Source organism: Topomyia yanbarensis, chromosome 1 (assembly GCF_030247195.1).
Source record: "Topomyia yanbarensis strain Yona2022 chromosome 1, ASM3024719v1, whole genome shotgun sequence".
In the NCBI taxonomy this organism is placed as follows: domain Eukaryota; kingdom Metazoa; phylum Arthropoda; class Insecta; order Diptera; family Culicidae; genus Topomyia; species Topomyia yanbarensis.
This window is the reverse complement of record NC_080670.1, coordinates 58,052,921-58,080,635: the sequence shown is the minus strand read 5'-3', so window position 1 is coordinate 58,080,635 and position 27,715 is coordinate 58,052,921. Positions and strand designations below refer to the sequence as shown.

At 39.0% G+C, this 27,715-nt stretch overlaps 1 protein-coding gene across 1 annotated transcript in view; it reads right to left on the bottom strand.

The window, feature by feature from the left end:
* Nucleotides 1-12,474, bottom strand: part of LOC131677707 (protein roadkill) — a 395,312-nt gene extending 382,838 nt beyond the window's left edge. Inside the window, exon 1 of the mRNA XM_058957692.1 lies at nt 12,039-12,474. The gene's annotated coding sequence lies outside the window, so the exon portion shown is untranslated. The remainder of the gene's footprint in view (nt 1-12,038) is intronic.
* Nucleotides 12,475-27,715: the final 15,241 nt, after the last annotated feature.

Below are 27,715 nucleotides of genomic sequence, written 5' to 3'. Positions count from 1 at the left end.
CACACAAGGCATCCGTATGACAGTATTGGACGTACAATTGTCGTGTAAATCCAATAGATGTATTTAGGTTTGAGACCCCAGGTCTTTCCAAAAGTTCGTCTGCACTGCCCGAAGGCCATGCACGCTTTCTTGACTCTGAACTCAATGTGAGCAGACCAATTCAGTTTGGAATCCAATATGACTCCAACGTATTTGACCTGATCTGCACACAGCAGCTCAGAATCAAAGAACTGCAAGGAATGAACCCCGGTTGTTATTCGCTTCTTCGTGAAAAGAACCATTGAAGTTTTGCTTGGGTTAACTGATAGTTTAACTTGTCGACACCACTGTTCGACAGCTCTTAATGCCTGTTGCATTAAGTCAAAGATTGTTCCGATGCAAAATCCAGTAATTAGTATTTGGTAATCGTCAGCAAACCCGTAGGTTCGAAATCCAAGCTCATTGAGTATCTTCAACAAGCCGTCAGCTACTAAGTTCCATAACAAAGGTGACAGAACGCCGCCCTGAGGACAACCGCAAATACTCAACTTCCGTATCTCAGCCTGTCGCAGTGACGAGCAAAGTATGCGGTTACTAAGCATTGCGTTTATCCAACCTGAGATACATGCAGGTATCCCATGACCGCGCGTCGCTTCCAGAATAGACTGGAAGGACACATTGTCAAAAGCACCCTCAATATCTAGGAATACACCCAAGCTAGATTGCTTGAGCGAGAAGGCTTTCTCAATGTTGTAAACAACATCGTGAAGCAAAGTGATCGTGGATTTCCCACACTGATATGCATGTTGCATTTTGTGCAGTGGATATTCAACTAAACTAACGTTCCTGATGTGATGATCGATTATCCGTTCCAAAGCTTTCAGAAGAAAAGAACTTAAGCTGATAGGCCTAAAACTCTTGGCTTCTTCATAGCTTGAGCGCCCCCCTTTGGGAATAAATCTAACAGTTATTTCTCGCCATGCTTTCGGGATATACCCGGTAGCAAGACTGGAAAGCAAAATCTTTTTCAGGACATGTTTAAGAATATCAAATACCTTTTGCAGTAGCACGGGAAGTATTCCATCTTTTCCGGGTGATTTGTATGGAGCAAAGCTGTCAACTGCCCACTTGACCGATTCAGTGGAAACCAATGTGCGTGCTAACGCCCACGAGTCCGAATCACCAGAATGAGATCTGTGAACATTCAACTACGGATCGATACAACCTGGAAAGTGTGTGTCGAAGAGACAATTAAGAACATCTTTTTCGTCCGTCACATAAGCACCATCTCTGGTTTTTAAGGAGTTCATCTGAAAATCATTCGATTTGGAGAGAATTTTATTTAATCTGCTAGCCTCGTTCAGACTAGAGACATTAGTGCATAGGCTTTGCCAGCCAGCCCGTTCTGCAGATCTAAGACATTTCTTATAAGCACTGCGAGCTGACCTGAAAGCCCTGGAGTCATCACGCTGACGCCGGTTCCAAGCTCTTCTCATAACTTTCTTCATTCTTTCAAGCTCAGCCCTCCACCAAGGGGTTCCCCTAGTCGATTTAACAGTACGAAGTGGACAAGCTTCTTCGTAGGATGCTAATATGAATGAGTTTATCGTATCCACGACGTCATCTAAGTCGTCTAGTTGACTAATTGTTGGAAAATATCCATGAAATTTAGTCGCCAAGTTTTCCAAAAAGAGGTCCCAGTTTGTAGATTTAGGATTACGATATGTCACCACATTGAAGGTGACATCAAAGTGATCGAAAAATATATATTTATGATCGGATAGAGACGGTTCAGTTTCATTTGGAACCTGCCAATTTCCCAGTTCATGCAAAATTCTATCAGAGCAAAGTGTTATGTCTAACACCTCCTCCCTCCCAGACCTCGCAAAAGTTGGTCGGTTTCCCACATTCAGAATATGGAGATTTGTACTACTTATGTACTCCATCAGTTCAGAGCGTCTCAGATTGATGTCTGAGCTGCCCCAAATGATGTGATGAGCATTCGCATCACTGCCGATAATGGGCGGAAGCCCATTTCTGCTACAATATGATACAACGCTTTTGAAATCATCAGAAGGAGATGATTCGTTATGCGGTAGGTATGCTGAACAATATATATGGAGCATTCCACGCAAAATTTGCCACAAAATTTTTTTTTTGCCCAGATCAATTTTTTATCGGTTTAGTAAATATTCGACACGTATTTTTTTTTATTTCAACATAGTAGGCGAGAGTTTCGAGATTTTTTGTGTTGAATTTCACCATTTGAAAAAAACCTACTTTTTTCAATGGCTCGTACTGTCAAAAGAAAAGAAGATACCAAAAAGTGCCCAAGACATGAAATGTGCGCCTTTTTCACAGCTCGTCGCTGTTGTGCTATCTTATGACAAACGCCATTTTGGGGTAAACTGAGTTAGATATGCAACATTACTAATCTGAAAATTCTCTACAAAATGGCGTTTTTAGAATTTTGAAATTTTGCTTGGTTACTGAGGTGTAGCGAAAAAAGTGATGAGAAATTGTCAGTTTTTTGCTTTAAATCACTGTATCTTGGCATTCGCTTTAGTAATATAGTAGTTTTAGATTTTTTTATATGTAAAAATGTCTTAGGAACACAATGGCATAATAATTTTTAAAATAAAAATACATGTATTGCGAGAAATATGCAGTTTTACTTTTAAATTGGCAATATTTCATGTTTGGCAACACTGTAATTAAAAATTACTATTTTTTTCTAGATTGCTTGCTCAATTTCCTTCAAAATGCATCTCATCGATTGTTTCTAGGCCGAATATAGCCGAAGATATTAATAAAAGTTAATAATTGATGCTTTTTTTCTATGGAAAATTTTCCATGCGCAATTATGACAAGCCATACAAATTTTGCCATCAATACACGCCTACGACACGTGTGAGTGCGACTTTTGTTTACATTTATAGTGAAAACTCGCAACGTAGTCAACCGAACTTCGTGATATTTGAGGGTTTAATACAGAATAGATTGAAGCATCAATTGTCTTCTTTGAATTGTTTTTACCATTTATAAGTTTCAAGATATTCAATCTCAAACTTTAAAAATCGTTTTTCTCGAAATGTGCTGAATGGCGCTTGTCATAAGATAGCACAACAGCGACGAGCTTTCAGATGAAGTATATTAATACTTACTCAACGTATTGGTTTCATGGAAAATATTGAAAAGTTTAAAACAAATCGATTTTTTTCAAACTTGGACATGATTTTTTTTTCTTTTTTTATTGTATGAAATAGGAAAATCATTTTTCTTGTTGCCATAAAAATTTGGGAGTGTGCAATTAAATACTTACGGAGATATGAATTTTTCAATCGCGCCTTGCGCGCGAAAAACATACCGCCACGCGCTTCGCTCGTACTGAGACTTGGGTGTATGAAGTTTTACATACCAGCGCGTTGTGTAAAACACACTTGCAATTAACTTTACTATTTATTGCATTTAGATGTATGTTTAATTTTAGATTTATATTGTCTTAATCGTTCAAAAGTGTCGCCGGAGGAAAAGATCTTCAGTTTTAATTTGAAGTTCACGTTCATCTCAACATAGTGAAATGATTGTGGTCCAGGTATGGTTTGGCATTTTTTGAAACAATTCTGTGGATTTTCTCTGCTCTTGCATTAGAATAAATTGGTTCGATTGGCACGTTTCCTATGTTATTCTGGGATTTGAACTTGAAACATTGCGTGACAAAGAAGCGTTCCTTGTCACATCGTACGACTCAGTTGCGGTCGACATTTGATCATCATTGATCATTTGTAAACTGACTCGACAAATAATGGCTTCATCGCAAGCACCTTTTCCATGGGCTGTTGTGCGAAAATGTCACTGTGTGGGGTGAATGCAGTCAGATTTGTGGTGAAAATGAAATTAGTACAACGTTTGACATTTTTAAAATGTTGACGAACACCATCAGAAAAATAAATGCAAACATTCAAGGTTTTCAAAAAGAATGGAATTAAGAGTACGACGTAGAAACGATAGGTAACTAAACTGAAAAGATTTAAAAAGCACCAGAAACTTAAAAAGCATTCGTTCAACATTTTTGCAGAACTGCAAGAATCTCTCTTCAGTAATCATTTATCGCCAGAATACAAATATCATATTTTAATCATTTTAAAAATTATCTCATGCAACGATATTCCCAATCGTTTTATATTATAAAATCAGCTACAAAATTGAGTATAAAACAATAATAATCTAAAACAAACATAACGCATTAGCTGTGTATGTTTTACTTTAGGGGGACGTCTGATGTAAAGTGTTTAAACCGAAAGTGATTTTGGTTTACGATTTTGAAGGTAAGGCAACAATGGACCTCTTTTGTAATGTTAAGGTTTATTTATACATTCATTATGTACGAGAAAAAATTGCAGTCACACAGAACCACACAAGCGTTCCAAGAGTAGACGTCCAACCATTTCCACGTCGAGGAGCGCCACGGCGAATATAATAACTGATAAAATTGACTGAAACAGGAAGTTCAATAAGATTTTTAAAGTTTGGACTATTATTTACTCGATGAACAAAACAATTTTTAAAATGATTTGAATTTTGAAATATGGAATAGCCTTATTACATCCGAAAAATCTGATATTTTTATGTAAAATTCACTCACTTTTCTTAAAAATAATGAGAGAATTTTTTTATTCAGTTTTCCGTGGTTCATCGACTGGCTACACATATTATGCATCCTCATAAAAAATGAAGTCAGTCCGTTGAATAATTATTATTGTTTATTTTTATTTATTTCTAATAAATAATGAAGTTAATTGAAAGTGTGTTTTACACAACGCGGTAGTGTGTAAAATCTCATACAGTCAAACCTGAGCACGAGCGAAGCGCGTGGCGGTATGTTTTTCGCGCGCAAGGCTCGATTGAAAAATTCATATCTCCGTAAGTATTTAATTGCCCACTCCCAAATTTTTATGGCAACAAGAAAATGATTTTCCTATTCCATACAATAAAAAAAAAGAAAAAAAATCATGTCCAAGTTTGAAAAAAATCGATTTGTTTGAAACTTTTCAATATTTTCCATGAGACCAATACGTTGAGTAAGTATTAGTATACTTCATCCGAAAGCTATGAAAAAGGCGCACATTTCATGTTTTGGGCACTTGTGGGTACCTTCTTTACTTTTGACAGTACGAGCGATTGAAAAAAGTAGGCTTTGTTCAAATGGTGAAATTCAACACAAAAAATCTCGAAAGTCTCACCTACTATGTTGAAATAAAAAAATACGTGTCGAATATTTTTGACTACTAAACCGAGAAAAAAATTGATCTGGGCAAAAAAAAAATTGTGGCAAATTTTGCGTGGAATGCCCCATATATATTTTGTCTACGTTTCCGACAGTCAGTGTAACTGTGACAACACAGATATCGCGAGTAGAGAGCTCCGATGTGAGACACGCGTCAATAGCCTTATTTGCAAGAATGCAAGCACGAGGCATTTCACGTGGGTTAGTCATGCCTGTCTTGTTGTAAGCAATGAAGGCAGTGTTAAGTAACTTTCCAAAATAGAAGTTTCCTTTATGGAAATACGGTTCTTGAACCAATGCTATGGAAGCTTTACCTTCCTGCATGAGTCGAGATAAATTCATAGTTGCTGTACGTTTATGTTGGAGATTGATTTGTGCTATTCTAACCATTGTTGATTAGAGAACTGTACATTTCATCTCCAACACAAATTGCACAACAACTAGAGGACACCAAGCGAGTTGAGATGTTAACGCATTTAGCGAGCCATATCAGGTTTAAATGGGACATGATCATTTGATTCCCACGATTTGCGATGAAAATAATGGTCCACTGTGTCAGAGATTCGCATAACACAGTAAGGGCAAAACCCAAAATGATCCGTGCGCGACTGGCATATTTTAGACCCTCCAGTCATTAAGTCCTCGGCACGGAACTACACCTTGACTTAGGGTCTCCTACTTTCAGTCGCCTCCTACGACATGGGAGCAGGACTCCAGCGGCTCAATTCTAGGCCGGATACCACACGGCCTCTGGGCAGGTTCATCTGTACACATAGAAATTTGATAATCGAAACTCAACAAAACTTCACCGAACTACCATCAGCCGAGAGTCTCAGCAAACCCCCAGCCAACAAAAATTCGGTAAAATTAAGTGGATCATCGGTGAAAAAAATCGGTGTGTAGAGTGAACGTTCCGCTGCGTAATGCAGCATACTGGGGAGTTCGCCCAACTCTTCCCAGGCTCCGTTCGCCATTGAGAATATTTTAAACCCCCTCAACAATTTTACCCATAGCACGGGTCGCATGACACTATGGAATTGGGGTTCCCTGTTTGGTAGATTTTTACCACTGAAACAGGTAGTCCGTAGTGTAATTCTTAGCCGGTTGAAACAACCACTACCGACACTACACGGCTTATCTAGGCTGTTCGGTGAAAGAAGCTGACATTGAAGAACAGCTTCCATATTTAGATGGGCGAACAGCCGCAGAAGGAAGGAAGGATAACGGGAGGAGAGGGATTTGGTCTAAGCGCTTATTTAAAGGCGGCGCTGGCTCGCCTTGTCAGGACTGCTTTAGGGCATGTGGTATTTAGGCCTAGAACGTATAGGGCCCACTACCTCGTCCTACCACACCCGCAGTCAGCCCCCGCTGCTGGTTCGGGTCGCGAATCACAACTAGTTGCTATCGCGATTAAGCATTATCCACCACCTATGACCCGCCCGGTTGCTTGCAGCTCAGCTTCCCACGTAGCGTTCCTCCACCACCACGGGGTCCAAGCATTGAAAACATTTTCAGAGATTTACATAGTTTTAACTGAAAACCTGGCCAAGTTTCCCCATGTTCCCCTAATGACAGCTAAGATAGGTATCTGTATTTCACAGTCTGTAGTACCGTAAAACTGGGTATCTTTGATCAGTGGGGTAAGTTTGATCAAATGAGACTTTTTTCAGTGACATACTATAAGATGATTCCCTCTAACACAATACAAACCATATTCAAAACATGTTCACCACCTATCAGCAACGATTATTTCGTCATGAACTTTTATGAACACAAATTTAAATTGAAAATTATATAACTCTTATGCATCGTTTTAATCTGTTCAAACAATTCCTTGTATGTTAATGAAATCCATCAACTTTAACTGGACTGATCACTTTTTTAGAAACTGTAAATATTTTTGTCCCATAAACCACCTTAAAATCCAAGATTTTTGTTGTAAACTATTTAATTTCGACTATTTTCCCGAAAAAGTTCGATAAAGGTCGGCTTTTTCTTCTACGCAATTTTGTTTTCTTACGAGACGACACAATATCGGGCCATGAAATTGTCTACGGATATGCAATTTACACAACAATTCGAGCGTTATCTCTCATTTCGATATACGCATTTTGCTGATCAAAGTTACCTCGAAAACAACGAATGAAAATTTACAACAAGGTAATTTTATTTTTATAGTAAAACGAAGTGAAATACCCAGGAATTTGAACATTTTCAATCTATGGGTACGAGTACTTAAAAATGCAAACAGTTACATCTACTTGAATTGAAGATAGTTATTCGAAAAGCTTTTTTTCCCATTTTACGGTAATCTTCAAAGCGAAAACATCTGTTTTTAAATTTCTATTCGCTGTACTAGTTCCGGTCGTTTTCTTTTCCTACGAATCCAATAGTGGCGACGAGGGTAAGCGGTAACGTGAACAGCAGAGCCAGACGAATTCCCGTAGAACGTACCCGGAGGGATTCCACGAACTGCGAGGCTCTGAAATGGAGCGACTTTTTTTTTTTAAATTGTAAGTAATCCGCTGAAAAGGCCTAAAAGAAAAGTGAATTTCGTCTGCTTTTTTTGCAAAAACCGACGCTTACAATTTTAATTGTTCCAAAAAGCCATTTTATTTTTGATACCGGTCGCGTCGTGTTTCCCCGTGGCACAAACGAGTAAATTAAATCAAAACCTGATCAAAAGCAAAACAAAACTCAAATTATCTTCATCATGTGCAGTTTCATTTTAGAGTGTGATGACTACTGCATCGTTCGACAGATTACTGTCTTTCAAATCTTGTGTTTAGCCTCGTTACATAAAGATAAAACATACCAATTTTAGTTTGTTTTGGCGCTGCGTTTTTCGCTCAAATGTGTTTCCAGGTGAAACACATTTCATTTTTAAACATCAGCCTTTTGAGAAGCTATTTTCATTCAAAACAGTCATGAAAATTGTAAAGAAAGGTTTGTAGAATCGTACTGTGCATTTGTAATTCAAATAAATGACCCTAGTACACGATCAGAAAGAAATAACACAATTATAACTCATGTCGGTACTTTGTTACGACAAATTTCCCATCAAATATTGTTATAAAGTAGAAACCGTCAGGTGTAACAAAACAAAAATTCCAATAATAAATTCTCTACGAATATTACATTTATAACAAACCTTGTTAGCAATATGACACGATCGTGACAACTTGAAAGAGCATAATTAACCCTAGAAAAAATTTGTTTATGTTTATCCCATGGTCAACATAGCTTGTATTACTTATTGCATAATTTCAACGATTTTAGCGTGTACGTCTAAAACTAGAAAATCAAAAAATATAGCATACGTTAAGGCGCTTTTTGTTTGGGAACAAAAAGCTTCATGCAGCAAAAGCTTTTTCATAGGATTGCCAAATGATTACTTAGAGACTTTCTCGTCAGGAACATCCGGCGAAACTCCTGACAGGTACAATCAAAACTATTAATCTTTACGATTCATAGCGAAGGATGAAGTCGACATCAGTACCTCGCAGCAGCTTAGAAGGATTGGAGGCTGTATCGTTAATTTTCGGTGTACGGTTCAGATGCTACAAGAAAGTGAGTTCTTCCATATCACTAGAGTTCCCGATCATGTCGCCATGGCACGTGTTGTCTAGGAGATATGAGCGTTATTTTTGTATTGGTCCAACTAATCTAAGTTGCTAGTACAGAGGGTAAAGATTTTCGGACGTGACCGATTCATTATCGTGCGAACACGGGCGTTTGTGGGTTAGCGTTTGAGACCACGTTTGTAACTTCACCTTATTACCAGGGTGTTATCAAGTTTGCACGATTCGTAGGTCGTAGGTGTGCGTGGATGATCGCGAAGGGCTTAGACGTACGTATGCTGACGTATTTGTCGTGTGTGCTCGCGTGCATGTGACTTCGCGTGTATAAATTCGATTTTTTAACTGTGGCCATTCAAATATTCTCATGTGTTCTTGGAAGGTCCCACGGACCATCATTCTGATATTTAGTTTTCGGTGCACGGTTCAGATTCTGGCAAGGAATTAGTTACCCCATATCACCAGAGTTCCCGGTCATGTCGCCATGGAACGTGTTGTCCAGTGCATATGAGCTTTTTTTATTTGTACAGTTGAAGGCATGGACCAAGTCTCCTGGTATCGACGATAGACTTCCGGAAGTAACAGATTCATGATCGTGCGAGCGCTGGAGTTTGTAGGTTCACGCTTGAGACCGCATTTGAAATTTATAAGTGCTGAAACGTTCACCTTATCACCGGAATGTTAAAATGTTTGCTGGTGTAGGTTGCGTGGATGATCGCTAAGGGCTCAACCATTTGTATGTTACTGTGCTTGTCGCGTGCATGTGGCTTCGCGTGTATAAATTCGATTTTATTACCGTGTGTCAATTCGATGATTGCGCGAACCGTGAATCTAATACCTGATTTTCAATGCACGGTACACATGCTAGAAGAGAATGAGGTCTTCCATATCACTAGAGCTCCCGGTTATGTCGCCAAGGAACGTGTTGTTTAGTAGCTATGGGTGTCATTTTTTTGTTTGGTCCACCTATGCTACTAGGCCCAAGGATAGGGACTTTCGGACCTAATTAGTTTATGATCGCGCGAACACGAGCGTTTGTAGGTTCATTCTTGAGATCGCGATTGTGAAGTGCTAAAGTGATAAAACTTTCACTTAGTTTGTATGTTAACGTTTTTGTCACGTGTGCTAGTTTTCATGTAACTTCGCGTGTATAAATTATATGTGAATGCGGGGGTGGAGCAGCTCCTCTCTGGACACCCCTAGCTACTACGGGATTAGGTAAACGATTTGCAGAGTGATTGCATAACCTTTCTATATGAGAAAAAAAGGTTCAAAGTCGATGTTTGTCAATATTTTTTTTATATTACACCAAAACTCGACATTTCATGCATGTCCCCCTTTTGAAAAAAATTATTCCAGAATATATGGGAATTTCATATGTGACAGAACGATTCAGTCTATATTTGTGGAAGGAACCATATACCCAAACCGTACGAAATTTATTGGGACACCTATTCGGATTTTATTATATTCTTTCATTTAAGTCTAATTTTGTAAAAATTGGCTCAACCATCTCCGTGACAATTGGTTGTAATTTTGAAAGATGGCCACTTTTTCCTGGGACCTTTAATGAAGAATCCCTCCATCAAGAGCTTGACCTACGAGCTCGTTGCTAAATCCTCGGGCAGCGAAGCGAACGTAAGAGTCCTGCAACAGGAAGCCATAATCGAGTACAAGGGTGTAGACGAGATAACGACCGTAGAAGAACGGAGAGGTGCACTAATCGAGCAGTGCAACCGACGACGATCCGGATAAGGAAATCGTAATCGTACAACGGCGGCGATTCGACTACCGGTGGTCATTTCCAACAAGTTGGTGGAAACTGGAAAGATAAAAGTCGGCTGGTAGATGGGACCTCGGACATCAGGCAGGGAACTACAATGGCCCGGACAGGTATGCACTGTGTAGAAAATTCGGAGGGAAGACGTAGTCGCGCGACAATCAGAGATTGTCGAGATTTGTTATAAAAATCAAAATCTGAGTCTGGTTCATCTGACCAGTCTTGCGGATTAGTGAAATGTTATGGTGATTCGCACTGGTCCCCCGAGTATCCCACAAATGTATGATAGCGCGACAAGAACTGTCAGATGCAACTATACATGCGAAAGATGCAATGAGAGGTTATAGCCGTCATGAAATTGAAATAGAAGTAAAAATGTGCAAAAGTTGAAAAACTCAATTGATATTATTGAAATGCTAACTCAGTTATTTTTACATTTTGAAGTTTGAATCGCAGCATCCTTTACGTTATGACTGAAAAGTAATTTTTGTCAAAATTCTTATTGTTACATATTACAAATCTAGCAAAAGTCGAATATAGCTGAATAAATTCATTATCCAGTGCTATCACTATCTCATTTTTTGACGTTTTGCGACTTAATCCGGTTTGACTAAACGCCGATCAACTGTTGTAGATAGCATAAGACAGCGGTTCTGAACCTGGTGTCCACAGACCCCGAGTAATTGTCAAACACAAAAATGCCATGAGTTTGAATGAGCTTAATGACATTTTCGTTTTTGACACTGCACTAGAACAGTGTAGTCGGTGCTATTCTTATTCAAACTGGGGTCAAAATAAAAAAAATGTCATTCGTGATGACTCTCACAACACCAAGCATGTTGTTTGGTCCATGATAATGTTAGGGTTTATTCGTTTATGGCATTTTCCTTTTTGACAGCGCACTACGCTGCCTATAATCGCAAGTCAGTCCCATGTGGATAGGGAATGTCATAGAACATTGGACTAACTTGCGATTATGGGCAGTACACCGGTGTAGTCGGTGCTACACTCCTTCAAATTAGGGTGTAATCAGGCTATCTCATTTTTTGCACTACACCAGTGTTGCACCAAGAAAAAACGAAAACGCTATTATAGATAAAGAATCGTTACTTACATCAGATGTCTAGTAGTACGCTGACGTCTTTCGATATAATTTTGAACCAAGAGTAACACGAACGCTTACCTGAAAGAAAACAAAACAAATTATTAAATAACTCATAAAATAAATCAATAACCAAAAATTAAAAGCAGTCATGTACTCAACTGTGGACAAAGAAACTTCAAAAAAGCATTTCTTTGCCATTTTAGTTATAATATAAATTCTCACTCCTGCGAAGGACGACCGATACCAATGTTCGCTTCGCAGCAGGCGACTTCAAAATCAATACCCCACAGGTAACTACAGTAACCTCACCTGATAGATCCTCGCCGCTAGTACACGGTGGAAAGTCCTTGCGCAATCCGATTCTCCGCTCCGACACCAACCACTTTTCGTTCGCAGTCAATCGAGGACAACGAAACTCAACCCCAATTCACGCATTCGCAAAATCGCCAGACAGCGAATCCTTGCCTACCTCTCTCCCCCCTCGGGCACAGTGAACGAAGCACAAAACACCAGAATTTTCACCGAACCGCACCGACCGACCAATAATTCACGACACTTTGTTTTGCGGTGATTCTTTCACTCGAAATCGTTTGCGTGCGGATTCGGGTAGCAACTTTTCGTGAAAATATCGAAATTTTTGCTCGAGAACTTAAAAGGCGAAAAAAGGACCCTCACGAAAAGTCTAGGCTGCCAGATCCGAATGCAGAATACAAATTTTCCACCGCGATCACTGCTGCGACCCGCTGTCATCGGGCACAAGAGCTGTCAAAAGGGAGCTTTTTCACCGCTTTTCGGAGTGCGATGCACAAACCAGTGTTGCCGGGACTGGACGGAACTATCAGAGAACCTGTCGTTTCGTAGATTTTCATAATCGATTCGACAAAATTATTCAAGAATCGACGACTATAGGTTTCATTGGAAACGCGCTTCACACGGAGAAAACTCAACCCAGCAAACTAAGGCTGTGAACCATTTGGCGAAATTTTTAACTTTTGGTTAAAATCTGACACTTCGATAGTTAATTGCAAAATAATCCTGCTCTGGAGCATGGTTAAAATTGACAGAGCAATAGTTAAATTTGACAGATCGACAGCTAAAATGTTGCCCATGGTGCAGAATAAAAAGGGGGAAAGTTTTTCTATACCAAAATGTGGTCAAAATTTTTCAAAACAAAATGAAGGGATAAAGATGGCAGCGATAACGTGTTGTGTCAAGATTTGTTTGGCTTATTTTATGATGTGGATGTTTACGTTTTGAGACTTTGACTGGCATACTTAATGTAATACACACAGAAAAAAAATATTGGTAAAAATAAGAGTTTTTCACTCTTAGCAAAAAACAACCAACGCATACTCTTAGTTTGAAAATAAAATTTTTATTTGTAATTTGTAGCTACACACGAATACGCCGTTTATCCTGTCTATCACGAAATCTTCGTGTGTGCTATCCACCACTTCTTGAACAGGGAAACCGCCCATCACTTGGATTGCCGCCATCCCTGCACTATCCACCACCCAGTTACCGTTATCGGGAGGGACACGATACGGCTCTGCAATAATTGCAACGTCGCACTTCATTTCTGTTGTTGACTGCCACAGCAGTTGCTGTGCAATGTCACAATGATTGAGATTGAGCTGGGTAACCTCCATCACTATTGGCCTGCCTTCGCCTTTTTGTACTCTGGGCATAAGAAGCCTCCCGTCATGTGGTCTTTTCCGACCTCATTTGTGCAGAGCAACCACTTCGGTTGCTTTGTGCAGTCTCTAGCAATGTGTCCCTTCTCCCCACATTTTCTGCACAGATAAGATCTGTTCGGGCCTCTACAGTTTCTTGCCTGATGGCCAAAACCCAGGCATCTGAAACACCTCTCCATTTGTTTAGTGGCTCTAGGGATCAATCGCAACGAGCACACCGACCACCCGATTTTGATCTTACCGGTCGACATAAGCTTGTTGGGTGCGGTTGGCGATAAGCGTATCACTGCTGTCTGTGTGCCACTGTACGTCTTCCTCAATTTTATTGATATCTGCTCCCTCTCCAGGTTTCCTTGCTCTATTAGCGCGCTTCTCACTTCGTCTTCCGTTGTGATCTCGTCCAGATTCCTGCACTCGACCACTGCTTCCTGAACTAAAGCTCTCACATTCGCTTCTCCTCCCACCGCTTCTGCCACGAGTTCCCGGTAGGCCGAGCTCTTGATCAATGGATCTTTCTTCAGCTCGAACAGCATTTCGTCTTTCAGAGTACGCCTGGTTCTTATAACATTCTCCCCCAGCTCCTTCAACTTGGGATCCTCTCTCACCTCTCTGTTGAGGATCGCAGCGTACGTCACGCCTTCGTTTACTTTGACGACTAGAGCGCCTCCCCTCTGCTCCTGCTGGCGTGGCCGAAGGTCTTCTTTCTTCTTTTCCTCCTTTTCTTTCTGTTTTTTCCTCCTCTCTTCTGCGGTTTCTACGGTACGCCATTCACTCTGCGATTGTCGGCTTTTTCGCTGTCCTTCACCGACCTTCCTGGGCTTCTTCGGTTCCTCCTCATCTCTTGGCGTTTCCCTTATTCTTTTCACAGAACGAGAATCCCGACCGCCCTTCGGTGTCTCATAGGCTTCTGCTTCTTCTATCGCTGTGGACTTCAGCGCATTTTCGGCGTTTTCAGCTCGCTCTAGTAACGCCATATGCTCGCATTCGGCTGCTGCTACGGCGGATTTGATGGTAATCACTAGATCCTTGATGCACGTTGCCCTTAGTTTTCACGAATTCGTAGAGTTCTTCATTTTTTTGCCTCAACTTCGTCACTTTAGGTAACCCAGACTGCTGGTCTTCTTGGGTAACGTTTGGTTTCGGTGTGCGCACCTGAAATCCTAGCTTTCCTTGGCGTCCAGTTGGTTTGTTGCTCTGTATGGACTCGCTAGGCTGCTCTCGCTGCTGCTGCTGTTGTGGTTGCACTTGCTGTTGCACTTGTTCGTTATGCTGGGTCGGCGACCTCGCTAGCCCACCTTTGGCGAACGGGTTCACCACAGTTGCTCCGTTCGAATTTTTCTTGTTTTTGTTGTTTGTATGTATGTATGTGCGTCTGTGTGTGTATGTGACCAAAAATGACACTCATTTTTCTCAGAGATGGCTGAACCGATTTTGACAAATTTAGTCTCAACTGAAAGGTGCAACGTTCTCATGCTATTGAATTTCTAATGGATCCGACATCCGGTTCTGGAATTACAGGGTGGTGAGCACGATCACGCAGAAAATGTCGATTTCAATAAATTCTGCAATGAATGTATAAAGGTGAAATTTTTTCCAAAATATGGTCACGGTGCGATTCAAACCGATGCTCCGATGAAAGCAAAAAAGGTAAAAATTTAGCTAAAATTTCTCTCAAACAACTAAAATTTGCAGTTCTAGGTCACCGACGGCCAACCAAACTTTCGTTGACTACATTGACCGCCATAGACGATTCCGGAAGTGCCCGGGAAAAACCGCCATCTTTCAAAATTAACGAACTCACGTCAGTTTCCCGGAAATGGTTGGGCTGATTTTCACAAACTTAGTCCCAAATGATAGCTATAATATCCCACAGATGTCTATAAAGTTTTGTACGGATCGCTTATATGGTTCCGGAAATATAGACTAAACCGTCCGGTCACATATGAAATTCCCATGTAAGCCGGAACTCAAATTTTTTTTCATGAAATTTCAGAAATCGAATTCGTATTTTTGATGCCAAACATCTTTAAAATGCATGAAACGTCGAGATTTTATGTTATCTCGAATTTTTTTTTTATAAAAATCGGCTTTTTGGGACTTAACCGACTTCGCTCCTTTTTTCAATTCAATATTACCGTGGATGGTTTTTCTTTTGCAAAATTTTAGAACTCGAATAATGATTTTTTTCTTGTATATAGTTGTCAAGTTCTGTATAATAAAATTGTAATGTATACATTTGAAAGCTTTTAATAAATATAGGCAACTAAAAAATTCTCGTGTTCATGATTGAGAAAGGCACAATTGCACTGCTAGATGGATTAAAACAGGTTTTTTCATCGTGCATTTAAAAACCTGCACACCTTTCATTTTAAAGATGTATGTGTGTAGCAACATGCCTACTGTTTGATTTTGACATTCGTTCTTCGGTTGTGAAAATGGATTCGAAGCAAGAGAAGTAACGGAACAAAGTTTTCCACATACTCTTAGTTTGAAAATAAAATTTTTATTTGTAATTTGTAATTTTATTGGTGTTAACGAGAACCTGGTAGCGAGAACTGTTTTTCAGGTCAAGGAAAAATAACATTACACTTTTAACAAATAAAAGGACTAATATACACGTCAATAAGTTGGTTTCTGATAGCCCCTTCAGATCTCGTTTGGTGATTTCTTGAAGCTAGTGATTGTCGGCTTATTCTTATTATTTATTTTGATTACTATTCTTCATTAGCCTAAAAGGAAAACTTTGATTATTATTCTTGATTAATTTAAAAGTTTACCTCTTAACCTAGTAGTAGGCGTTGGTTCTTTTTTGCGGATCACTCTTACTTTTACCAATATTTTTTTTCTGCGTGTAGGAAGAAAACAATTTTAAAATATCGACAAATGTTCGCACTCTTACCAATTTGTGGTTATCGCAGCTTTAAATTCTTCATAACTATCCAAATGTCAACTTTTGAAGTGGTTCGCTCTCTCGGTTAAATTTTACCATTCGAGAGAAAATAACTTTCGAACTGTCAAATTTTAACTAAAAGTTAAAAAATCGCCGTATGGTAGGCTGGTTAAACTACACGCATAGAAAAACTACCCAAAATTGAGTTCTTTTGAGTCAATCTTGGGGTATCGTGGAGTCAGGTAAAATTAGGTAAACCGTGTTGAAGATATTTTCCTTTAACCACAGTAAAAATCACAACTCGTTGATAGGCTTTCGCACTTATTAGTGTTGTCAAAAACAAAGAGAGAGATTCGACTCAGTCGAGGCCTTCCATGGAATAAGGTGCTTTTGAGTTGTTTGAGGTTCACTCAAAATTAGGTAGATTCAACATAAATTTAGGCATATTTAACTCAAGGTTGAGTATAAAAAACCTGTCAATGACTTGTGGTTTTTGCCGTGGTTAAAGGGAAACTACCTTCAACACGGTTTACCTAATTTTACCTTATTCCACGATACCCCGAGATTGAGTCAAAAGAGCTCAACTTTTGGTAGTTTTTCGTATCCGCGTAGGGTATTGAAACTTTATTCTACACGCCACCGAAAAACTACCTAAAATTCAGTACTTTTGACTCAATCTCGTGGTATCGTGCAAGAAGGTGCAATTAGGTAAACCGTGTTGAAAGTAGTTTCCATTTAACTACGGCAAAAATAATAACTGAACCTTGAGTTTAATTTACATAAATTTAAGTTGAATTTACCTAATTTTGAGTATACCCCAAACAACTTAAAAGTACCTTACTGCACGGAAGACCTCGACTGAGTCGAATCTCTCGTTTTGTTTTTCACAACACTAATAAATGCGAAAGCGACGCACAGCTCAAAAGTACCTAAATTTAAGTTAAAAGAACTTATTCTGTAGGTTATTTTATGGTTGCGTGTAGGCTATCCGCCGTTTACTATAAAAGTAGTGTGGGAGTCTCACATAACCTGTCTGGGTCAAAACCCACGTAGTTTAAATGGACTGGCTGCCTTTGGCAGTACCCCCTGGCTGCCTTTGACGTTCGATTTCTTGCTATTTGCATGTCTCGCCTCAGGTTGCGTGTATTGTAGACATACACGGCAAAATAAATCAACCAAAGAATAAGTTCTTTTAACTTTAATTTAGGCACCTTTGAGTTTTGCGTCGCTTTCTCACTTAATAGTTTTGTCAAAAACAAAACGAGAGATTCGACTCAGTCGAAGTCTTCAGTGTAATAATGTGGCTTGTTTGTAACAACCAACTGTTTAGTTTAACTTCAAATTGGTAAAATGCAGAGTTTGCATATTGTTCAGTTCCGTCTCTTTTATTCCGCTGTGATGTTTATGCACTCAACACTGAAAATGTTCAACGCGTAAAATTTACAGCAAAAGAAACGAGAGGCAGATAGAAAAATGATTTGAAATTTACCATGAAACAAATTTATTTTTACTGCACGCCATATGAATTTCAATAGTTTTCACATGATATTTATGTGTGACATATAATTTTCATGTGCTGCTACAAATCGTAAAAAATCATATGTGAAATAAATAGATTCAATATAGGTAGCAAATTCTCGTTATAAATTTTCAACTGTTATTGTTATGAAGTGAAAGAGTTTGTATATACCGCACAAGGAAATGAAAATTTATCAGGATTGAACAATTTGTGCATTCTAATTAGTGAAAATATACCAGCCAAGATTGGGCATTCTTCTACTGGCTAAAAGAATCAAAAAGATTAGTCCTTATGAAACAACGATAAAGGATTATTTTTTACTTTTTTTCATCTGACCCATTTGAGAGGTATACCAGAATGGTATACAACAATGGTGTTCCTACCACTGATGCCAGCGACAATCCAAATCTAGTGTTCTGTATCTACTATATGGATTAATAAATTATAAAAATATTTCTTTCGTACACACAGAAAAAAATGATGGTAAAAATAAGAGTTTTTCACTCTTAGCAAAAAACAACAGACTATTCTTAGATTAAAAATAAAACTTTTATTTTGAGTACTATTCTTCATTTGCTTAAAAGGAAAACTTTTACTTTGATTATTATTCTTGATTAATTTAAAAGTTTTACTTTCAACCTAATAGTTGGCGTTGGTTGTTTTTTGCTAAGAGCGGAACACTCTTACTTTTACCAATATTTTTTTTCTGTGTGTAAAGATCACGTATAACTAAGCTGACCAACTCTGATTAAAAAATTAAAGGGTTGTGTACAGGACACGACCACGGTGACATTAAAAATATAGCTTTTTTATCTATCACACATATCCACACACGTTCTTGTTCACTCGCCTGTTTTCATATGTTACAATTTGCTATATACCCTCCCCATTAAAACATACTTTATTAAAGGTCTTTTAACGGTAATCTATTAATTAATCAAGTATCTCACTAGGTGATTGGCATTATTTGGCTGATCCATCTAGTAAAAATAGGCTGGTCTGTCCAGAAAATATATTCAAAAGAAAAGTTCCATATTGAGAGCTGTGATGAGGAAACCCACGCCCACCAACGGAAATATACAGATTCTCCATAAAATATGAAATTTAATTTTCCATTTAAATTTTCAATAATGTACTAATGAACTTAAGTAAACAATCTTAAGTGTAAGTATTTCTTGATCGATTAGTGGTGGAAAAATGAAATTATTTGATAAATTACATTGTTATGCAACGTTCGCACTACCAGTTAAAACGGGTTTTTATGCTATCTTGGTGACATTTTTCTTGTTGCTAATTATTAAAACGTGTTATAACTCTGTAGTGTAAACATTGTATTATTAAACCAATTCTGCAGCGTTTTATGTTATATAGGTGTTTTATGTGGTAATAGGACTGACATAATTATATCTTCAGTACAGCGGTTTGTTTCATAATTTAAAACAGATTTATTTTAAAATTTAAATTAGTATACCCAACCGTATTTGTTGTATACCTTAAAACGCAATTAGAACTGTGTTTTAAATACATAGGGTAGGACAGATATTCTGACTGGTTAAACTGAGAAAACAATTTTAAGTCCAGTAACGCTTAAGACATGGCTTGAATTTGAATCGAAAAAGAACACCCGCTTCAACTGCTGCTGGGACGGTAAGTTCTGTTTTAAAATTTTCCGTTGTGTGCAGTACGAAACAAAAGTGTTTGAAATTAGAAAACAAAAAGTTCTGCTGGGAATGTGATTGTTTCCGATGCAATTACACTCAGATTTTTCACGCAGGGGATACAGGCCGTGTAAATGAAAACCGCGTAAATTTAAAAAAACGCGTTAATGAAAACCGCGTAAATTTCAAAATCCGCGTAAAAAACCTGAGTGTACTCTCCTATATAAAATACTACGCTGCAGAACAGTGCAATAACTACAGAAGCACGTTGTCACATGCCTTACTGATAAAAAACATATAACCGAAACATGAAAACCAATTGGCTCTTTACCCTACGCAGCTACAAAGCGCCGTAAACATGGATTAACAAGTTACAACGCACACGCATGCATAAAAATAAATATATTTTTTTCAAACGCAACACTCTTAAGCAGCACACACCGTATTGAATTAAATCCAAACCACCCCGCCCACCCACTTTGCAAATCATTCTGTGACACCATGCTGGTACCCGACAAATCCGCACACGGCCACCGCTGCCGAAAATGCATAGCGTCTACCGCTTATTGTAGTGCCCAGACGCTGCAGCCATGATCTTACCCGTTCGACATAAGAACAAAAACTGATTCAAACGGGTACGCGTCACCTCTATTTATAAACTAACCGTATATGGTTTAGTCACTTAGGTGCGAGTGTGTGCAAATGCCAACGTTACCGAAAATCGATAGCGCTTATTGCATCGCCCGGAGACGACGTTGCTCGTGTGGGATAAGAGCAACAACTGATTTAAACGGACATGCGTTGCTTCTATTTATGACTTTTCGTGTTTCATTGAGCAACTAAGCTGCCCTCTTTTGACGGCTGTGTCTGAGAAATCTGCCTCACGAATGGTATTTTTCCCGTTTTTTGTGAACTTTTTAATTTTACCAATTTCCAAAAGTCTACTTTTATTGGGGAGATATTAAATTATTACCAATATTTAAGTTAGGTGTTTCTGAATCGGTTGGTGTATGAATGATTAAAATCCATCTAGTAATATCGGAGTTATAAGCGTGCAAACCTTACATAGTTTCGTTACATGGGAGATAGTTTAGATTTTAGAATGACACCTAGCCCCAGATAGTGGAGTAAGACATTTTTAATGTCAAAAATCCGTACACCATACCGCAACGCAGCGTAATCGTTCACCACGCTCAGGCACTTGATTCGCATAGGGTACGGATTTTTTGCAATAAAAATTGGACTAAACCGTTTTGCGCGTTAAGGGCACAAGACCTAATTTTAATTAAATTTTGTTTTTTTGTGTTTCGAATTCATCTCGTCAGTAACTAGCACCATCTGGGTGTCTAGTTAGACGATGTATCTAAACTAGTACCCAAATTAGCACTAGTTAGACACAAAAATTCCAAACAGTTCACACGACATATGCGAACGCCTAAGCCACATGTCCCGAATGATATCCCGGGAAGCAAATATAGCTCTGGTTTGCTGACGAGAAAGCGAAGACGAACTCTTGTCTTTTGGTTCAAGAAACCAAACGCCTGGTATTATGCAATAAAAATTGGACTAAACCGTTTTGCGCGTTAAGGGCACAAGACCTAATTTTAATTAAGTTTTGTTTTTTTGTGTTTCGAATTCATCTCGTCAGTAACTAGCACCATCTGGGTGTCTAGTTAGACGATGTATCTAAACTAGTACCAGAATTAGCACTAGTTAGACACAAAAAATTCCAAACAGTTCACACGACATATGCGAACGCCTAAGCCACATGTCCCGAATGATGTCCCGGGAAGCAAATATAGCTCTGGTTTGCTGACGAGAAAGCGAAGACGAACTCTTGTCTTTTGGTTCAAGAAACCAAACGCCTGGTATTATGCAATAAAAATTGGACTAAACCGTTTTGCGCGTTAAGGGCACAAGACCTAATTTTAATTAAGTTTTGTTTTTTTTGTGTTTCGAATTCATCTCGTCAGTAACTAGCACCATCTGGGTGTCTAGTTAGACGATGTATCTAAACTAGTACCCAAATTAGCACTAGTTAGACACAAAAAATTCCAAACAGGTCTTGTGCCCTTAACGCGCAAAACGGTTTAGTCCAATTTTTATTGCATAATACCAGGCGTTTGGTTTCTTGAACCAAAAGACAAGAGTTCGTCTTCGCTTTCTCGTCAGCAAACCAGAGCTATATTTGCTTCCAGGGACATCATTCGGGACATGTGGCTTAGGCGTTCGCATATGTCGTGTGAACTGTTTGGAATTTTTTGTGTCTAACTAGTGCTAATTTGGGTACTAGTTTAGATACATCAACGACACGACTAGACACTGGTATTCCAAAACTGTATCGCAAATATGACTACCCCTCAGTGACTCAGGTAACTGGTACTGTCAAATATGACATATCGCTACAAAATGCATGAATCTAGCAGCACTGAATAATCTGTTACTTTTTTCAAACAACTTGTAGCAACCCCTAGTTACGCAGGAAAAAAATTGCCAACAAAACAAACGATAAGTTTTTCAAATCTTTTCGAAAATTCTCTGTGATTGGCGCATTAAATTTTCTATCAGGGATGCCAGATTTGCAGACAAGTCTGCAAATTCGCAGACTTTTAATTTAAGCAGCAGATTTTTTCGATGACGCAGATATTTGCAGATTTTCTAGTTTGGTTGCAGATATTTGCAGATTTTTTAGTTTTGTTGCAGATATTTGCAGATTTTTGAATATAAAGGCTTTTGGTTACACTAGCTTTCCTGACATTTTTTGTTCTTCCCAGACTTTTAAAATTATTATTGCAGACATTTGAAAAAAGTACCTGGCATCTCTGTTTTCTATTGAGTAGTATGAATACAACATTTCATTCATGGACAATCCCGTGCGGCAGACTGCCGTCTTCATCATCGCAAACTGGTTATCTGCTCCCAAAATCATATAAACTCTCGGTCGTACATAGGCGTAAGTAACTCACATCCTGGATACCACTAAAACCCAACCATTTACGTTAATGTCACTTCAGTTGAAGCATTCTCCGCCAGTACGACATCGATTTGTTTGTTTTCCGAGAAAACGATCGACGGTCTCGGTAGAAGTTGAATTGCACCCTAGTTCAGCCGAAGGAAGACACAGTTGCATCCGAACCACTCAACTCGTCGCTGTGTTTATCAATGAGTGCAGTAGTGCGATAGAACCTGCTGCGGGTTTAGTACGTTTGAAAAAGATTCCTGGCAGTGTGATCGTTGCTGGATCGGATGACAGAAAATATATTACTGCAGCTTACTAAAAACACAATGTGATCCCCATTATTATTGTTATAAAATGCGAGTGATAAATTTGGTTTTATATCACTATAAACTGCAAGCACAACCGCTACGTCAAATGAGTACATGAACTAGCCCTCGGTCGAGATCAGGCCCGTTGACCGTGCGGAAAAATGTAATGATAAGCTCAGTCGCTCCAAAAGGTGTACCTGTTACAGCAGTTCGACATGAGGTCCTGCGTTATCCTGGAGAAGAATGCGGTCTAGGTGATGTTGTATTGCTTAAGAATCATACAACTTGCCAATTGATTGTAGGACTACAGAGGGCTCTCAGTGACAACAATGCTAATTCTAGTTTCTTCGTAAGCGTTTCCCACAAGACTAACAAGCAGCGATTAATTGCATTTTGGGCAGGAATTTGTAATGCTTTATAATTTTTCAATATAAATATTCTCTGACGACAAAAAAACTAAGTAACAGAACAGATTGGTATCTTGCCAACGCGGTGCATACTATTTTCCAGAGGTGGGTAAGAAAACCAACCGGTACGTACATATACTGCCCTCTAAGAACGGTTGGTTTCAAAATTGTCCAATGACGGACGTTCGTTGGACCAATCTGGACAACGTCCAAATAACCGTTCAACAAACGTCTATCGTTGGACCCGTGTTGAACGATTTTGAAACAATTTTTTGGACGTCTCAGTGGGTGGTATTATTCTCAAAATCTCAACACGTGTAAACGAGTGATGCACATCGTATTCGGTTTGGATTTCGTTCACACGGTAAGGGATCATCCATAAATGACGTAGCATTATATGGGGGAGGGGGGAGTTTTGTATTTTGTGATGATGTGTTCGACCACGTATATGGCACCCCTATCCCATTTGTATTGAACTGACATAAGTCAACATCTCAGCGGGCACACAAATTATGGGCCCCACTGACAGTTCAAATTGTTCTGCTCGTTTTGCTCGAAGCTCGACCTTCACTATTCAGACACGGCACGGCATGCCTCAATCATTAGATGTTTGTTAAAAAGTTTAACTATTGCACCGCCAATCGATGAAAAATGTTATTTTGGACATGTCGGTGAATAACAAAAACTCTTCACCATGATTCACCAACAAATTAAACAAACTCGAGTATCACAAAATTGTGTCGAATGAAATTGATTCTGTTTATTGTGGATCGACCGTAACGCGACGTTTTAGATGTTGGCATAGAAATCATGGCGGCGTAGCAGATACCTGGTGACGACAGGGGGTAGGGGGCCATGTCATGCTACATAGCTTTTTTAAAGAGGAATAACTAACGTAGTTTTTTATTTTTTTTTATTTTATGGGGACAAGGGGGGGGGGGAGAATTACTGTCAAGCTACGTAATTACCAGGGGGTATTTAGAGGTTTGTGACGAAATGCTACGATGGGGGGGGGGGGGTGTTAAAATCACTCAACAAATACTACGTCATTTATGGATCATCCCTAAATGAAAGAAAAACCTCCACCGACTCTCAGTTTATAAAACCAAACCGAGCCACTCAGCACCGTTTACATGTGTGTGCGAATTTCAACTTGTGTTGATGTATTCTCAGCAGCGGTTTCGGTTTGGCTTTAGAAAACCGAGCCTGGTTTTTTCTGTACACGGTGCTTCGGTTGAAAGAAGAAGCAGTAAATTCGTCTGCAGTGCTGCCGAATAGAAAACTGAATTGAGTTCAATTAGTTTTTGAGAGTCAATGGGGTAATATCGAAATGGCTGGTTCAACAATTGTTTAAATTGAAATTAAAGAAGAATGAAATCAGCGATGTCAATAAAATAACAAAAACAGTAAAATCAATTAAATTAATGAAATCAATAAATTCAATTAAATCAATTGAACATGACTTGAATCACTTGAAACTTCACATTAACACTCAATGCATTCAAAGTGGCCTGTATTTATATCGCCAATAGTCGTATCAATGAGATCTAATCCACGTCTGGTTGCGCTGGTTAGGCGATGCTCGAATAATCTTGAGCACACACTCGCATTTTGTATAAATATATCCTTATTATTACTGCTACGGCGCATCGTATTGATAATAATAATCACGAAGGACTGCAACCAGAAAAAAGAATTGAGCTTACTGCTATAATTAAAAAATATGCATATACTTACATTTTTATCCATATTCGTTCTAGTGTTGAAATGTTCCAGAAACAATAGGATTGCATCTGTACTCAGCAGCGCTGACTTGTATATGAATGACATATTGTTATCGTCTAAAACCTAGTGATAATGCGTCGAGTAACCAAAAAGGACATCTGTTCATTTTGGCAATGACGATCTGTCAAAAAATGAAGACAAGATATATTTTTGCTTCAATACCAATATTGTTTCATTTACTTTCACCGATTACATTAACAACTTATTTGGTCAGTTTGTTTTTTCCGGGTTCCAACGCGCGCGGGACTGGTGCTTCTTCACATTGGGATCTCTTATTTTTCCTGTCATCAGATGCTCCTGCAGAAGGAATGTTATGTTTCAAATCACGAGTACAGATTGATCCACTGAGAAAATGTATCTAAAATTCTGACCAATCGATGTTTGCTTTTCCAGCACCTCGTGCGACTCCAATGTCATCTTTTAACCAACATGAGCCAGGTTTGATCTCAGTACAGGTGTTACTAACATGACAAACAAACCAATATTTAACAGATCACAGCTTTCCGATAGTAACTTACTTTATGATACAAATCCGAGAGCATTGGTTCGTTGAAATTCACTCATGCCCAGGGATGCCAACGGTACCGATAAACTACATTTTTTTCGGTATATTTACATTTGCACAAGCCGTACAGCCTGCTACAGCGACGCATCACTACAGCTCTTGCCAGAACGGTAGCCAAACCTAGTACATTTTCCCGTACAGCAGTAGAATACATTTTTGTTTTGCTGCTGTACTCCGACTACTCGGTGAGAGTGTGGCGTAGTAAAGTTTGTTCTCTCGCTTTGTACATTTTTCTCTGCATAGTCAAAGGGAGAGGCCCGCACACGAAAGCGTTGATGCCGGCCGTGAGCCGCATTAATTGTCGTCATTTTTGAATAAAAATATTAAAAAGATTAAAAATATTAAAAAATGTAAAATAAGGAAAGATAAGCTGTACCGCTCGCGTCTGGTGGCTGTACTGGGGACAGTAGTTTTTTGTCATGTTACTGCTTTGCACACAGGCAGCCGTACAGCGCTGGGCGTCCTGCACTAGCGAATGACAGCAGCATCGAGAGAGAAATGAGAATGTAGGCAGAAAAATTACAGCCGCAGAAAAGGTAGGCATTTTGCATCCTTGCTCATGCCAATGCCTTAGAGTTCCCAGATGTAAAACAGAGGCAACCAACACTGAAAATCTCGGTTAAAGATTTCAGTAGGAATAATTATTGTTCGCCAAGGAGGCCAAAATTCTTTATTATAGGCACTAGATGATAGCGGAGCCAACAGAAAATTTGAAAAACACCAATCAAATTCTATTATTGCCCCAAAAAATCTGTTTCATAAAAATTTCGAAATTGGGATTAGGCAATAAAGCATATTGTGTTATGAGTTTACCTTGAATTTCGAAGTTGTTGATCTGCTGAATATGGCCAAAATGCCACAACAGTGGCCAATCATTTTTTCCATCACCGGTAAATCCGACTATAAGTTACTGTGAAAAACAAAACATCGTTGCTACATAGCAACTGAAAATCAAAACAAGAAAGTGTTGCTGGAGAACATGTTTTTATATCTTCTTCGAGGGGTCACTAAATGTATTGGTAACTGGCAAGAAATAACACGCACACCTTTTCTTCGGAAGATTTCACTAAGTTTCAGGTCGTGTCGTTGGATACATCGTCTAACTAGACACCCAGATGGTGCTAGTTACTGACGAGATGAATTCGAAACACAAAAAAACAAAACTTAATTAAAATTAGGTCTTGTGCCCTTAACGCGCAAAACGGTTTAGTCCAATTTTTATTGCATAATACCAGGCGTTTGGTTTCTTGAACCAAAAGACAAGAGTTCGTCTTCGCTTTCTCGTCAGCAAACCAGAGCTATATTTGCTTCCCGGGACATCATTCGGGACATGTGGCTTAGGCGTTCGCATATGTCGTGTGAACTGTTTGGAATTTTTTGTGTCTAACTAGTGCTAATTTGGGTACTAGTTTAGATACATCGTCTAACTAGACACCCAGATGGTGCTAGTTACTGACGAGATGAATTCGAAACACAAAAAAAAAACAAAACGGATTTTTTGTTAGAGTTAGTCAGCTTACGTATAACCAATCAACATCAAATGTTACATATTGAATCAAACCTTCATGCTTATCATTCATTTTATTTGTAGGTTAACCAATCCTATTAAACTTATATGAGAAAATCGAAAGAAAGATGACAGAAAACTGCGATCGAATGTAACAAAATGTGTGGTAGGGTGATGAGCCTATTTGCGCCATATTTCTATTTTCATCATACCCACTTGAAGCCGTTGGTTATAGAGCAGCGTCTGCTATCTTTGTTCAACTTAAATGGTAGCGCAATGAAGTAAAGCTGTTGATGCCATTGTACGTATTCTATTGATTGTAGGTCCAATAATTAATGAATTAGTCAGGCACCCTTCTTAGTATGGGGAATATGGATTTCTGATAAGAATTGAGGTCATGATCACATACATCAATTTCGATATCAGCGGCGAGGTGATTTACAATATCGACCAGAACATTAATAATATTTTCAATTTCACATATTAATTGTAATATTAATTGGTAGTACGGATTCCCGGACAAACTGACGCGATTAGTGAAGGCGACGATGGATCGGGTGATGTGCGTAGTACGTGTCTCAGGGACGCTCTCGAGTCCCTTCGAATCACGCAGAGGGTTACGGCAAGGTGATGGTCTCTCGTGTCTGTTATTCAACATCGCGCTGGAAGGTGTAATAAGAAGAGCAGGGATCGA